Below are 13158 nucleotides of genomic sequence, written 5' to 3' on the forward strand. Positions count from 1 at the left end.
AGATTGATAACATGTCTGTAGTGACCCCTGCTGGTCAAGAATCAAGCAGGAAGGACTTGGAAGCTAGCTGATGTATTTGGCAGTCGGCGTACGAAATATGCATTTCGTTAGCGCTAATTAGCTTTACAATTGGTTTCATCCAGCTCTGTTCAAAATGAATGTTACATGGTTCAGTGACACCACATCAACTGTAACGATGCATACGCTTTCCATATTTTGTGAAGAAGTGAATGCAAATACAGCTTGCGGTTTATTTTATTTTTTTGTCCATACTTTCACACTGCTTTTATATTCATGATATTAAACAACATGACGTCAATGCCATGTCAGTCATTCCATATTTGGGCATATCGAGAGACAGACGAGACAAAGAAAGTGTCAATTCTGCCCAAAAGGTTGCTAGTTTTATCTTTTAAAACAACCAAAACCAGGAGTGCAAAATAAATCTTTTTTTTCTTCTACCAGGTGTCTTAATATAAATTTAGTTTAACTTTATTTTTGAGGGGCGCTATAGCCCCTCCTATGTCCAGCTTTGAGGGTTTGTGTAAACATAAACATTGAATGGCCACAAATCACTTCCTGTATAGTTGCTGTTTTGTAGACACTAGACAGAGTGACAGATATTCAATTGGAGTCATTAAATAAATAAAAGAAAGGTATGCTCACTCATGTTGAGCAACTTTAGTGTTCTGAACATTGCACCCCTCTAAGCCGACAGTGGTACATTCCTGCAGTACTTTTCCATGCAGCTCTGGTCTAAAAAGGGGGTGTGGCTTAAAGAGCTGAACTGTTTCACCCCCCCCCTCCTAGTCATTCTTATAGTCCTGTTTTCTAGGCTGGAATACGGTATGCCTATTTATTTATTTATTAAAAAAGATGTTAAAATGTTAAGAAAAATGCATATGTTTAAGACACTGTCTCCACTAAAGATTTTCTTTTTTTTTTTTACATTTTTGTTTGACAGTCCACAGACTTAAACTTAAAGCTTAGGTTATGCATCATTCAATGGGATTTCAACTGTGACTTAATTTGTCCCACAAACACACTGTTGAGCTGTGTAGACTTTGACTTTACGGACTAGCAGGACATGGTACAGACCTGCTTCTAGTAGTTTCCCCTCCCCCACTTTGTCTAGTGTGTCTGCTCACGTGGGACACTGGTAACCCGACACTCTGCTTTCTCCACAGCAGAAAACCAAGAACAGACTCGAAATGCTCCTCCCACTTGTTTGTTTGCTTCAGCTTATGAATGCCTAATGGCCGGTGTTGTGTTCTGATTTTTAAAGGCCTCAAATTTGCCTATGCTGTATTGTCGATCAATGAGAATTGATATATTGACTGTACATTGAATTTCAAAGGCTGTTGTTGAAAACATTTTTTATTTATTTTAATTCAAAGCTTCGGTGCAAATTACCAATGAGCTTGTCAAAGCTTGATATTTATTTATTTATTACACAAATTCTGATTAATTCTGTGGTCTGTTATTTTTGAGTAGGCTACTAGATCGGTACTTTGAAACAGGTCAGTGAGTTTGAGTGGGAATGTGAACACCTTTGATTGTCCTTTAATGTTTTCACTCTAAAAGAAGAATTGTATTGGTTTATTAGCGTTGTCGCACATTGTGCAACATCCAGATTATTAAATAGTGCCTTTGTCTTGCAGTGATACTGGAACTAGTACACCTGGAAGCCAGTCCCTGCGTCAAAGGGGGAGGGGAGCATAAGGGGGCCCCTAACCAGACCATCTAACCACCTCAGTCAAGACTGGCAGTTAAAAAACTTCTGGTACTTTCGGTAATTTCGGTTTCAAACCTTCTTCCTCAGTCAAGCCTTCGGTGTCAACCAACCATCAGGTGCACCCTGAGGGTTGGTTGTGCACCCCCCCCCCCCCCCCCCCCCCCACCACCGTTGTCGTGGTATACAACTGCTAAATAAATAATAATAAAACGTACGTGTGCGAAAGCACCCTGTACTTGTGTTGCGCAAGTACATCAATAACATTTGATTACTAGTTTGATATCAATCAAAACTGATGCACACCAGTGATTTCTGGTTTGATATTGATTACCATGGCAACAATCAAAACTGATGCATGCCTGTGGCTGAGAAAATGTCTGCCATTTTCTCTGCTTGCTGCATTATACATGGTCTGAGTGTGGATCTATTTTAGTGCCATTTGGTTGTTGCACTGTAGTTCAGATTAGCACCCTCTATTGGTGACTTGGGTAACGACATGTTTCCTGTAGTCACATGAAGCTACAAAATGGCTGTCCTATAATATGCAGCAGGGTGAAATCAGCCCTCAGCTGCTTCGGAAATATAGGGGCGAGAAATAGAAATACAGTGTGATACAGTGTCTTTCTGACAATAACCATCTGATTAATGCATCTCTGATAGAAATACATTGTGATAAATTTATTTCTGACAGGAAATAGCAGTGTGGTAACTGCATTACCATAACCCTAACCTCACAGACTGTATCGCAGTCTAAACTTTTACTTTATCGCCAAAATAAGTTGTTTGCGGTTGGCACAAAAATAGTGGCGCAAGTACGATTAGAACACAGGAGGTATGGATTGAAATACAGGGAGGGGTAGGAGAGGGAAGCCCCGCCCCGTAAGGTGTAAAAGTGCCCATTCATTGTCAATGGGAATTTAATGTTTGTGTAGGACGAAGAACATACTCTAATAGCTGAATATAGCCCCTCAAAAAGTGAGGATGCCAAAAATGATTGGCCGGAATGATAAGAGCGCCCCTCACTTCACACAAGTGTGATTTCTTCTTTCTTTTTTTTCTTCCTATTTTAGGTATGGCGCTTTTGAATTTTCAATAAATGCTAGTATGTTACTTAAGTTTACATACTTTTCCCTACTAATTAGTTAAGTTCACAGATTGACAGGAACAGTATGAATATTGTAATAATTGTATACTGTATTAGTATACAATTTACAATTTAGGCATTTAGCAGACGCTCTTAATCCAGAGCGACTTACATTAAGCAAGAACAAAAAGCATTGGAATACATCACATAAAAGCATTTATCATGAAACATGCGTAAGCTAAGAAAGTAACAGTGGAATATCTATATAATGAGACTATATACATATAAACTATACATATATACTACTATGCTATACATATGTACTATGGCGTGCTATGACTATATACAATGCAATTATAGTGCTGTCTACATAACATGCTATAAGTCTGTATCAAATGCTAAGTCTAAGTCTACGGAAATGCTATCTAAGGGGGTAGGGTAAGTGCTATGGGCCATGATGGAGTCTGAAAAGGTGGGTTTTCAGACTACGGCGGAAGATTGGGAGTGATGCTGCAGTTCTGACTGCAATGGGAAGTGCATTCCACAGTTTTGGAGCCAGAAGGGAGAAGAGTTTGGGACATGTGGAGCGTTGACCCATCGTTTTTAGTGAGGGTACTTCCAGCTTCCCTGCGTTGGCTGATCTGAGTGCGCGGGAGGGTTTGTAGGGTTCAATCATACTTGCAAGATATGGGGGAGCCATACCTTTGGTTGCTTTGAATGCCAGCATCAGAGTTTTATATTCTGTGCGGGCAGCGACCGGGAGCCAGTGGAGGCTGCCCGCACAGAATATAAAACTCTGATGTATACAGTGTATACAGTGATGTCATAGGTTACTGTAAGAAGAAACGGTGTAGGCTCGAGTAGCTCTGTACTCAATGATGACGTATTGATGTAGCCTTGGTCCCAGGCTTACTCATCTGCGATAAGAAAAGCCTGGTCACAACGAAAGGCAGAGAAGCTATTGGCGGATGTATCCTCCGGAACACCCGTTAGATTTATTTCCCCCGGATACGATATTTTCCCGACCAATCACAACACTTGTTTCATTCGCGGAGAATGTAAACTGATTTATAAAGCATCAACGTCATTTCCTTGGGCGCAACTTCCGCCCAAACAAATGATAGCCTCTAGTCTACAGCGTAGGTCTTGCCAGGGTACACATGATGTCACAGCTCTGTCTTCCTACTGGTTGACCCATGTGACATTACAGCCGAGCAGGAAAACGGTCACGGAAATAAAGACTACAGTGGGCTCGCTACTCGAGGCAACAATTATAGTCGTTATTTGTCTTCACAGTCTGTTGAAGGTGAAAGTAAAGGCGCGATTTATACTTGGTTGCATGCCGGTGTCGGGCACAGAAAATAGCTGATCTACAAGCTCACAACGCGTTGCAGTGTGGTGCATTTAGAACTGCAGTGTGAGCTGTAGGTAGCCAAAAGCCACCCCATATTAACTTGTTTACTGGCACTGTGATCCCAATCGATTTTGAAAAAAGAACCCAGCAGTTGAATTCACACAGATAAGTGCAAGAGACGGTATAGGCAAGGCATTCAATAAAATTAACTACATTGAGAGAATTGTGCAGCATTGGTTGGCTGTCCAATTAATTTGAGTTACTCTTACGTTTTTGCTACAAGAAAGACTTTGAGAGGTTTTTAATTCAACTTGACAACTGATGTTGTCTGTTTAAAGCCACAGTAGTTGGCTCCAGGTGTGCCATTTTGAATGTAGTAACATTCAGCAACTACAGACTAAAGACAATAAATATTTTCATAGAAAAAATGAAAATCGTTTGAGATTTACATTTGAGCAAGAATCGTCCAGCACTTAATTATAACTGTTATGTTTTTCATGCATCCACTCCAAAAATGTGGAACATGGGCACCACTCTAAAAGAAATAAAGTATCTATCTAAACCCCTGCTTTTTGAGAAGATATTTTTAGCCAACTTGCATAAACGTACAAGTACCAGTTTCAGCTGGCTGGAACTGGTTCATTTGGAGTGGTCATTGGTGTTCAACGGAAAATATATTTGACCCTGGGAAACTTAAACTTTCGGATTTTACTAAACAAAGTTTTTAATCTCATGTGTTTACTTTCATAACAATTTGGTAGATGATTATGTGTTTTTTATTTTTATTTAATTTATACTTGAAATGTATTTATACTGAATCTGTTTCATCAGGGAAAATGGTGATGAATGTAAACACAGATTGTGTTGCTTAATGTGACCTTTAAACACATTTTCGTTTAACAAGCAACCTTTTGGAAAGTTGTTTACATGCTCTTAATGATGCAGTGATTGATTGGAAAAGTTTGACATTGATTTAGTATGTGGAACAGCTGATTAACTGTCGGCCATTTAGAGCATTCAATCAATTGATTGGCGTTGTCTGTTCCTGCAAAAACTTTAAAAAAATCCAGAATGTTGATAAAATGCCCTAGAAAGGGCACAATCGGTTTGCCGTGTGGGCGACTGAGGTTCAATCACAGCTCGGGTCTAATTCACTACATCTGGCGTAGTCGGCAGGACATGATGGAGGTTGTTCTCGCGCAAGGGACATGAAAGACGTGCTTCGTTGTGTGTGTATCGTGATCGGCGTAGTGTGAAGTGCGAGGAGATGCTCCCAAGAACTGAAGGGGTAGATGTAGTGCCCCAGACAAGACCAGGCTTGGCCAATCTGTGTAGCTGGTGGGTTGAGTTGACCAATCAGTGAAGCCGATGCATACACTACCTATAAAATACTACTACTGGGTTTAGGACCCGCCGCAGTGGTGTCCAGTGAGAACTTAACCGGGATGTCTAAATCTTTGACACAACGATATCTGGGTTGTAAGGCCAAAATATCGCTGACTCGTATGGAAGGCGATGGAGGAGCGTAGCAAATGCTGCTTGCATCTCCCTTAAAGGGCAACATCCACATAGGGTCAGCTGAATGCTTGTCACGATGTCTACATTGACCTGATGCCAGCAGTAGATGTCTCTGTCGTCTCCATATATGGAACCTTTGTGAGAGTGAGTGAGAGCCTTCGTTACAGCCACCCCCAGATTTCTTGTGGAAATCTTTACAATATCAAGAAGGCTTGGAACAGTATACGTCGGCCCTACAGGCCACCCCATTAAAAGCACACCGCCACCCAATATGGGCAATACTGCTTTCTTTCTTCAATGTTCTGGTCATAAAGAACTGGAGATTGAAACCCTTGCCACCCCGTTGACAGATGGGTATCACTATGGTTCTCCTGCATCTGTAGCACTGATGGAGGCTGTACTAACATCTGACAGCCAGTACCGACAGCCCCTGGAGGAGAGAGGTTTCCCAGACCAGTTCTTTCACCTGCTGCTGTAACACTCTTAATGTATCTGTCCTGCAGCTGTCTAGCCTTCTCTATCCAGACTTATTTCCCGGCTGCCTTTCTTCCACTCCATGGGGCCGTTCGCACAAGCTTCCTTCCTCGGAGAGCTGTTCTACCACCATTAATAGAGGATTTCTACATCCGGTTACTGCAGTACACTATAATCTGGCTCGAAGGACCATATAAAATACTACTCAAATGGAACTGGTTCCCTGGAAGTAGGACCCGCCAAAGTGGTGAGAAGTTAACACAACGATATCTGGGTTGTAAGGCCAAAATATTGCTATAGCAAATGCTGCTTGCATCTCCCCTCAAGGGCAACAATCGTTCTGGGTTGAATGCCCATCACGATGACCATGCCAGTTGTCAGCGGCAGCTACGGGTGGGATCTGCTAATCACCTGCCAATTAGCTTTTTTTTTTTTAAGGCCCACCTTCTTCAGCGATTGGGCTTCACTGAGCCCAGATGGAAGTAGTTTGTGAAACGGGTGTGAAGCAAGCTTCTTCAATCTTGTGGAGTCATGTTAACGCATCCCTGGGTCATCAACGAAATATACAAAGATGGACAGAGATTCCTGTTATAGATGGATAGAAGTTATTAATTGTTAATTGTCCAGTGAATTTATCTTTTGTAAGGCATGTCATTAGAGATGCAACCGATCCGATATTATATCGGTATCGGCCTCCGATCCAGCTTAATTAAGCTTAATTAATGTATCGGAGATCGGATTTGATGCCACCGATACACGCTCCGATACAGGAGGGGGACACGTGTTTAATGTTTACAGTCTGTCCTGCACAGAGTGCAGTGAGCGAATCCAACCTCCAGTATGTACAGACTGCAAACAGAGACTATAGAAAAAAGCCCCACTAAGGTGCAATATGCAAGAGAATGGAATCACTTACACTACAGACTTAACAGTAATAAAAGTATAAAGTTTACCCGTCGTCGCACGGATCAGTCAAGTGCTTGCGCAGTTCAGTTGTGTGGTGGAGCCTATCATCTAGCTGCGTTCTGACATTGTTGATGAGATTGCTCTTGTAATCCATTCTTCTGCTATATATCTACTGCACACACGTGCTGTTTAGCGCTATGTGATTCAATCTTTGTAACTTTATTATTGCCATTGAAAAAAATGCTGCTGTGACGACGACGATGATGATGATGATGAAGAATAAGCGCACGTCGTCGTCGCGGTAAAATCCGTCTTTATATAATTGGCTCAGTTATCAAACCATGACATTGTTGTCAGAAGCTCAAACACTGATTCAGATTGTAAGTGTAGTGCAATTCTTAAGATTGTTAAGACAGGCCCAGGCCGTAGCGTAACGGTCTGGGCACCGGACTGGTAATCCAGTCGCAGTGTGCCGCGGGTTCGACTCCCGGACCCGACACGGCCTTTACTGCATGTCATCCCCCCATCTCTCTCCCGTTTCCTGTCAGCCTACTGTCTGTCCCTTCAAAAAATCAATAAAAGGCGTAAGCCGCAAAAAAATATCTTAAAAAAAAAAAAAAAGAGTGTTAAGACAAAGACAGTTTGCAAACTAAAGTAGCATAAACACACCAGCGCCATAACAAACGTCCTGAGGTATTTCTTTTCTCCCCTAGTTCTGTCGGTAAGGCTCAAGGCTTTTGTCACATGATAGCGCAGCTGATTCCCGGCATCGCATTAGGGGTAAAAAGGTACCACGTGTATATAGCAATAATAATAATTACTATTATTATTATTATTATTAATAAACCATAGAATGAATTAACAGGTTACATGCAGGCATCACTTTAGGGGTAAAAATGTACCTTTGCACATAATAATTAATAATAGTATTAATTAACAGGTTGCCATTCCCTTAAGGTTTACAGGTTAAACAGTTCATATTCTTATTTTTACAGGTTAAACACTTAACCATAAACATCCCCTTTGAATTTATTTAGCAAATATCGGATCGGCAAATATCGGATATCGGGAAATTTCAAAATGAATATATCGGATCGGATCGGAATTGAAAAATCAGTATCGTTGCATCTCTACATGTCATAAGGAGAAGCTATCACTAATCATCTCCATGGTTAAGCTCTACTATGCTATACCACAAGTCAAGACCAACTGTAACAGCAATCATGCTAAAAATGCAACCTCCCGTTGTATGGTACACATATAGAGACATCTTGTCTTTCATAATGGTTCAACATCTCAAGGACATGGAGACATTTCAGATCTGTGGTGAGAATGATGCAGCGTGCACTGATCCCAGACTTGAGATATTACTGGTTCATTCTGCATTTCATCTGGAGTCAGACATGCAAACATCTTTGGATGTTTCATAGATGTTAATCTACAGAGGTGCATACCGCATAGTGGATTTGAGTGGTGATGGTCAGGGTGTCTTCTGTTTCCAGGAGTTCTTACTTGACCACCCTGGTTAACTGGTGGTGGTGCTGTTGGCATGTAGAGTGAAGTGGGGTCACTACCCTCATCAATTTTCGAAGAGACCCACGTCACCACCTGCAGGAATTTCACCTTTGAGGCTGGTGACTGGAGGAGGGATAGTCATTGTGAAACTAATATCATACAAAGCTTAGCTTAAAGGCAACGTGACATCTTGCGCCATAATATTGAGACACTCGCATACTGTTCCCTCCTACTTGAAATGCCTTCAATTTACCCGCTGTTCCTGTGGGAATATGCATTGTATTGTAAATATCCCGTCACCCTGTATGCCTGCATTCTTATTCCTCAACCGGTGGCAAAACTGTTCAGTGAACATTGTTGCCATGTCCACTTATTTGCGAGTTTGGCCTTGTTTTGTCTTGTTTTTAAATTCATAGGGATGCAGCGATTGAGATCTTTCACTTCTGATCTGATACCGATATGGCAGCATCCATACCGATACCAATACCCATCCGATACAGCACTTATTTAAGTCTCTATGCTGTGTATTGCTTCTGTGTGCTGCCTGCTGGCTATGATCTGGTTATAATCACGTGGCCTCTGCATACTGCTACATGCTGGATCTGCTGGATAGAAGTGCTGGAGTGGACTTATGGAATGGAGTGCTTGGATCATTTTAGCTGCAATCCCGTTCTAGTGGAAGTAGTTTTGTCCAATGGGCTCGACACAAAAGCTTGTGCACGGGTTGCGCATGGATGTGAAAACTACTGCGCATGTGAGACGACGCAACATGTCGCATGAACCCCAAATACGTACACCTGAGCTCTATGGTCCCATGCATGGTCTGCTCCAGTCTGATGGCAGTCAAAGGACACTTGAATCCCCATTCAAATATCCGCACCCTGGTTCAGGTAAAAGCCCATTGTAAAGAAAGCTTCAGAGCATACTTGCCAGCATTAGTCATAAATGGAGACCATCACAAGTTAGAATGTCATCAGGATGCCTGGAACCCTATAAAGTTAAAAGGAGATAACCAACCTACTCATCCAGACATCCCCATATCTGGAGATAATTGACCTACTCAAGTCTGACATTATAGACCCTATCTTTGGGCATGATTGATATTGGGGGCTCCAAATAAGGTTATAAATGACATCACCGTAATGACACAAGCAACGCAGCCTAAGACATAAAGGCAATTGAAGCCTCACATTACTTTCTCTTTCATCATCGATAACCAGAGTGTCAAATACCTCTAAGACAGACAGATTCCACTGAGCTCTATCGGCAAAATTAGACATTCACCCAGGTAGCTGACCTTACAGGGGCATCTAGGTTTAATTCCTACTTGGACACCATCTCAGCGGGTCCACAACTATTGGTAAGTCTTAATTGGATTGTTCTGGAATATTGCTGTGAAGCATCTATCTATTTTTATTAGGCATATGGCCATATCACGGTTTGTTTTCACTTGTATTTCGAGGTGAGGTTGCTTGTTTTGGGCTTGTTTGTGGAAGTGCGTTTCCTTATTTGGCAACACAAATGCCTAAAATGTTTTAAATTTTGTTTCACATAAATGCCCTTAATACACTTTACCTGCCAAATACGCGATGTCACAGCTTTTAATTAACACCCCCGTCAGCTGCCAAATATGCGATATTGCATTTTTAATCGCTTTATATGGATATGAAACTGTCGAGCTAAAAATCTACATTTCAGATTTTACACTGCATCGCCATTACAATATTAACGTTTCTGGAGAAAGATAGCTAACGTGAGCTAATGTTAGCGTTAGCAATTTTTCTTCTTGCTTTTCAGCTAGCAAAAAAACGGAAGTAAAAGCTCACTGCATCCGTCTGGCGGATATCGCTGGTGGCCACACGGTGGCAGTCAGAAATGTAACCGAAATGTCAGACGGATTAACACAATCAGTTCTGGGGTGCCAGAGTAAAAGCGGCCATGTCTTGTCGCTTTTACTCTGAAACCCACGACCCGGAAACAATCCACTAAAAAAACTTTACTTTACATTGCTAGCTTACATTGCGATCGTTTTAATTTATACGATATATGATCCAAAAAGCGTTCATATTTTGCGGGAGAGATGGATGAGGAGCAGAAAAACTAAGCACCGACAAAACAAAACATGCAGATATTTGCATAATTTATAGTAGGATATAGAGAAGTTTTAATTCATGTATTAATTGTTATACCGTGAAATCAGATTTATAAGGAGCGTTGCACACTTTTGCAAGGCACTGTACCGCATCTCACCTCCTCATTAGAGACTCTCATCCTAGAATCGCCCCAAACTGTAGAGTGCTGTAATATTACTGCTAGGTAGCGAACAGCACACATTCTTAGCAAACGTAGTCCCTATGGCAATGAACAATGGCAGTGTTAGTGCCATGTGAAATTATAGTTTTTTTTCCTTAACTAGGGCACAAATAATCCATATTGGAGAAAAAGGCTGTGTGGAAAAACATAAATAAATAATCGGATTGTTTTTCATGGTCAAGCTTAACATTATATCCCCAAACCAATGAATGGAATCCATGTAAACATTCATTTCCTCTCAAGTTTGTGCAATATAGTATTTAACTTAGCATTTTAGCATGAGTCTAGACTCTAGAGAATGCTGGTTGAACCTGTCATTAATTTTCTAGCTCATTCCCTGGATGGAGCACCCTTCTGCTGGAATGGTTTAGTCCATGCTGGAAACCGAGTATGTGCAACAGACTGTGCTAGAGTGGGGGAGGGGTGCTGGTGTTCTGTGTTTCCATTTCTGCTTGCGCGGAGCTAGCTAGAGCTTACGCGAACTGATTAAAATCAGTTGTGCTTACATTTATGAATTGTTTTGGAATTGGGAATCAGTTAATATATACAATATTTAGTGAAAGTGCGTGATCAGATACAGACAGATTTCACAAGGACACATACATCTTTGTATCGAATCAGGGAATTCCAGGTTAAATGGATATTTTACACCAGAATAGTTTGTTGTGGCTTGGTAGAGATTGGTGGCTTTTTGTTGACACCGGAATGGTTTCTCTCAGCTGTGCTGTGTTTCTGTAAAGGATCACTCTGCGCCTGATTCAGATGTGGCTGCTGGCTCAGCCACACAAGGGGAGGGGGGATGTGTGACTGTGGCCCACACATCCCCCCTCCCCTTTCCCTTCCCTTTTCTCCCTCTCCCTCTGCCTTCAACTACTGGGAAACAAATCACGTGCACGTTCTCTAGGGCCTAGACTCAGAGAACGGCCTACAGTCTAGGCAGCATTGGTCTGGTAAAGCGTTAGTTTAGTCATACAGTGTATATCTTTTGAAGAATTAGTTTTGACAATTGCTTGCACACATTTGTGTATTGTTTTTTTTTAGGAACCATATAATTAGTAGATAGTATGGCATATTATCTAATATGTATTTGTATTGTAAGAAATTTCGTCTAGTTTAATAAATAATCTAGGAAAAATATCCACCTGGACAGACAAAATATTACCTTATGTTAGCCGCCCAAATGTCAAAGTAAACCACACCTCCCCACTCTTGGACCTTGAAGACAGCTTGACTGAATTTAATTTACCCGTAGCGCATTGTAACGGGGATAGACTCCCGCGTGTTACCGGCTGATACTGACAATAAGCCACTCCCGACCTACTTCTTCTTGAATGTCCAGTGGGAATATTATCATGATACAAGAGGTGTAAAACTGATCATATAGAACGGGGGTTTTCAACTGATTGTGAACCAGGGACCACCACCTTGACTAAGAATCAACCTGGGGACCACTTGATTATGGGCTAAGATTAGTGTTTTCGTAATACTTGCTATGGAATACTGTTTCTAAAACGATGGTCCACGGACTGATATACAGTACTGACACATGTGGCCCTATCTTGGGCATGCCTTAATCTTTATCCCTAAACTTTTTTGACATATTTTACTATCTTGAAAAATATTTTTTAAATAGTTCAACTAGCCGATCTACATCCACATTTAATTTTAGTTGAATAGGAAATTTACCCAGTAGGCTACGCCAGAGAAAACAATCGGGTTCATATTCAAGTACTGAACGAAAGTGAAGTGAAGGCTGTTTTAAAAAATGAGACTGGTTTCACTCCCTGGGGAATGGGTTATTTATCTTAATCTGCTGAGTAAGAATATGGATTTATTCCTGGTGTTTTTTATTTATCTGCTTTTCCTCTTCCTGGTGTCCTTGAGCTGCTACGGGAGTCCTTCAGCTATTTATTTTTTAAATGATCTTCATCAATATAGTACAAATATTCAAGACTGTCTAGATATGGTTGGAACATCAACATGGAACATCAACAAATGTGTCATTGATTGCTGTCTGCTGAGTTCTGTGGTTTCCTCCATGGAGTGAAATGAATGACGTCATTTTTAATTACATGTATTTATTCAGCAGTTGAAAATCATTCACACGTGCCTGTGAGATTTCAGATGATCTGGAACTTGAGTAGAACGCTGATATTACCTGACTGTGCTAGGTCAGAATCATGATTCAATGTAGGGGTGAATAGAGAAACGTAAAGCTAGGCAAAAGACTCATAGCATAAACGTGTGGTTTTTGAACTA

The 13158-nt window shown here is 41.2% G+C and overlaps 2 protein-coding genes across 3 annotated transcripts in view; both read left to right on the forward strand.

The window, feature by feature from the left end:
- The window catches only part of septin3 (septin 3), a 178817-nt gene that overhangs the window by 37046 nt on the left and 128613 nt on the right, over positions 1-13158 (forward strand). The gene's annotated exons all lie outside the window — the stretch shown is intronic.
- atf7ip (activating transcription factor 7 interacting protein) overlaps positions 1-13158 on the forward strand; it is a 49145-nt gene that overhangs the window by 1410 nt on the left and 34577 nt on the right. The window lies entirely within an intron of this gene.

The sequence above is a fragment of the Protomyctophum parallelum genome (assembly GCF_964188405.1).
Source record: "Protomyctophum parallelum genome assembly, chromosome: 5".
Lineage (NCBI taxonomy): Eukaryota > Metazoa > Chordata > Actinopteri > Myctophiformes > Myctophidae > Protomyctophum > Protomyctophum parallelum.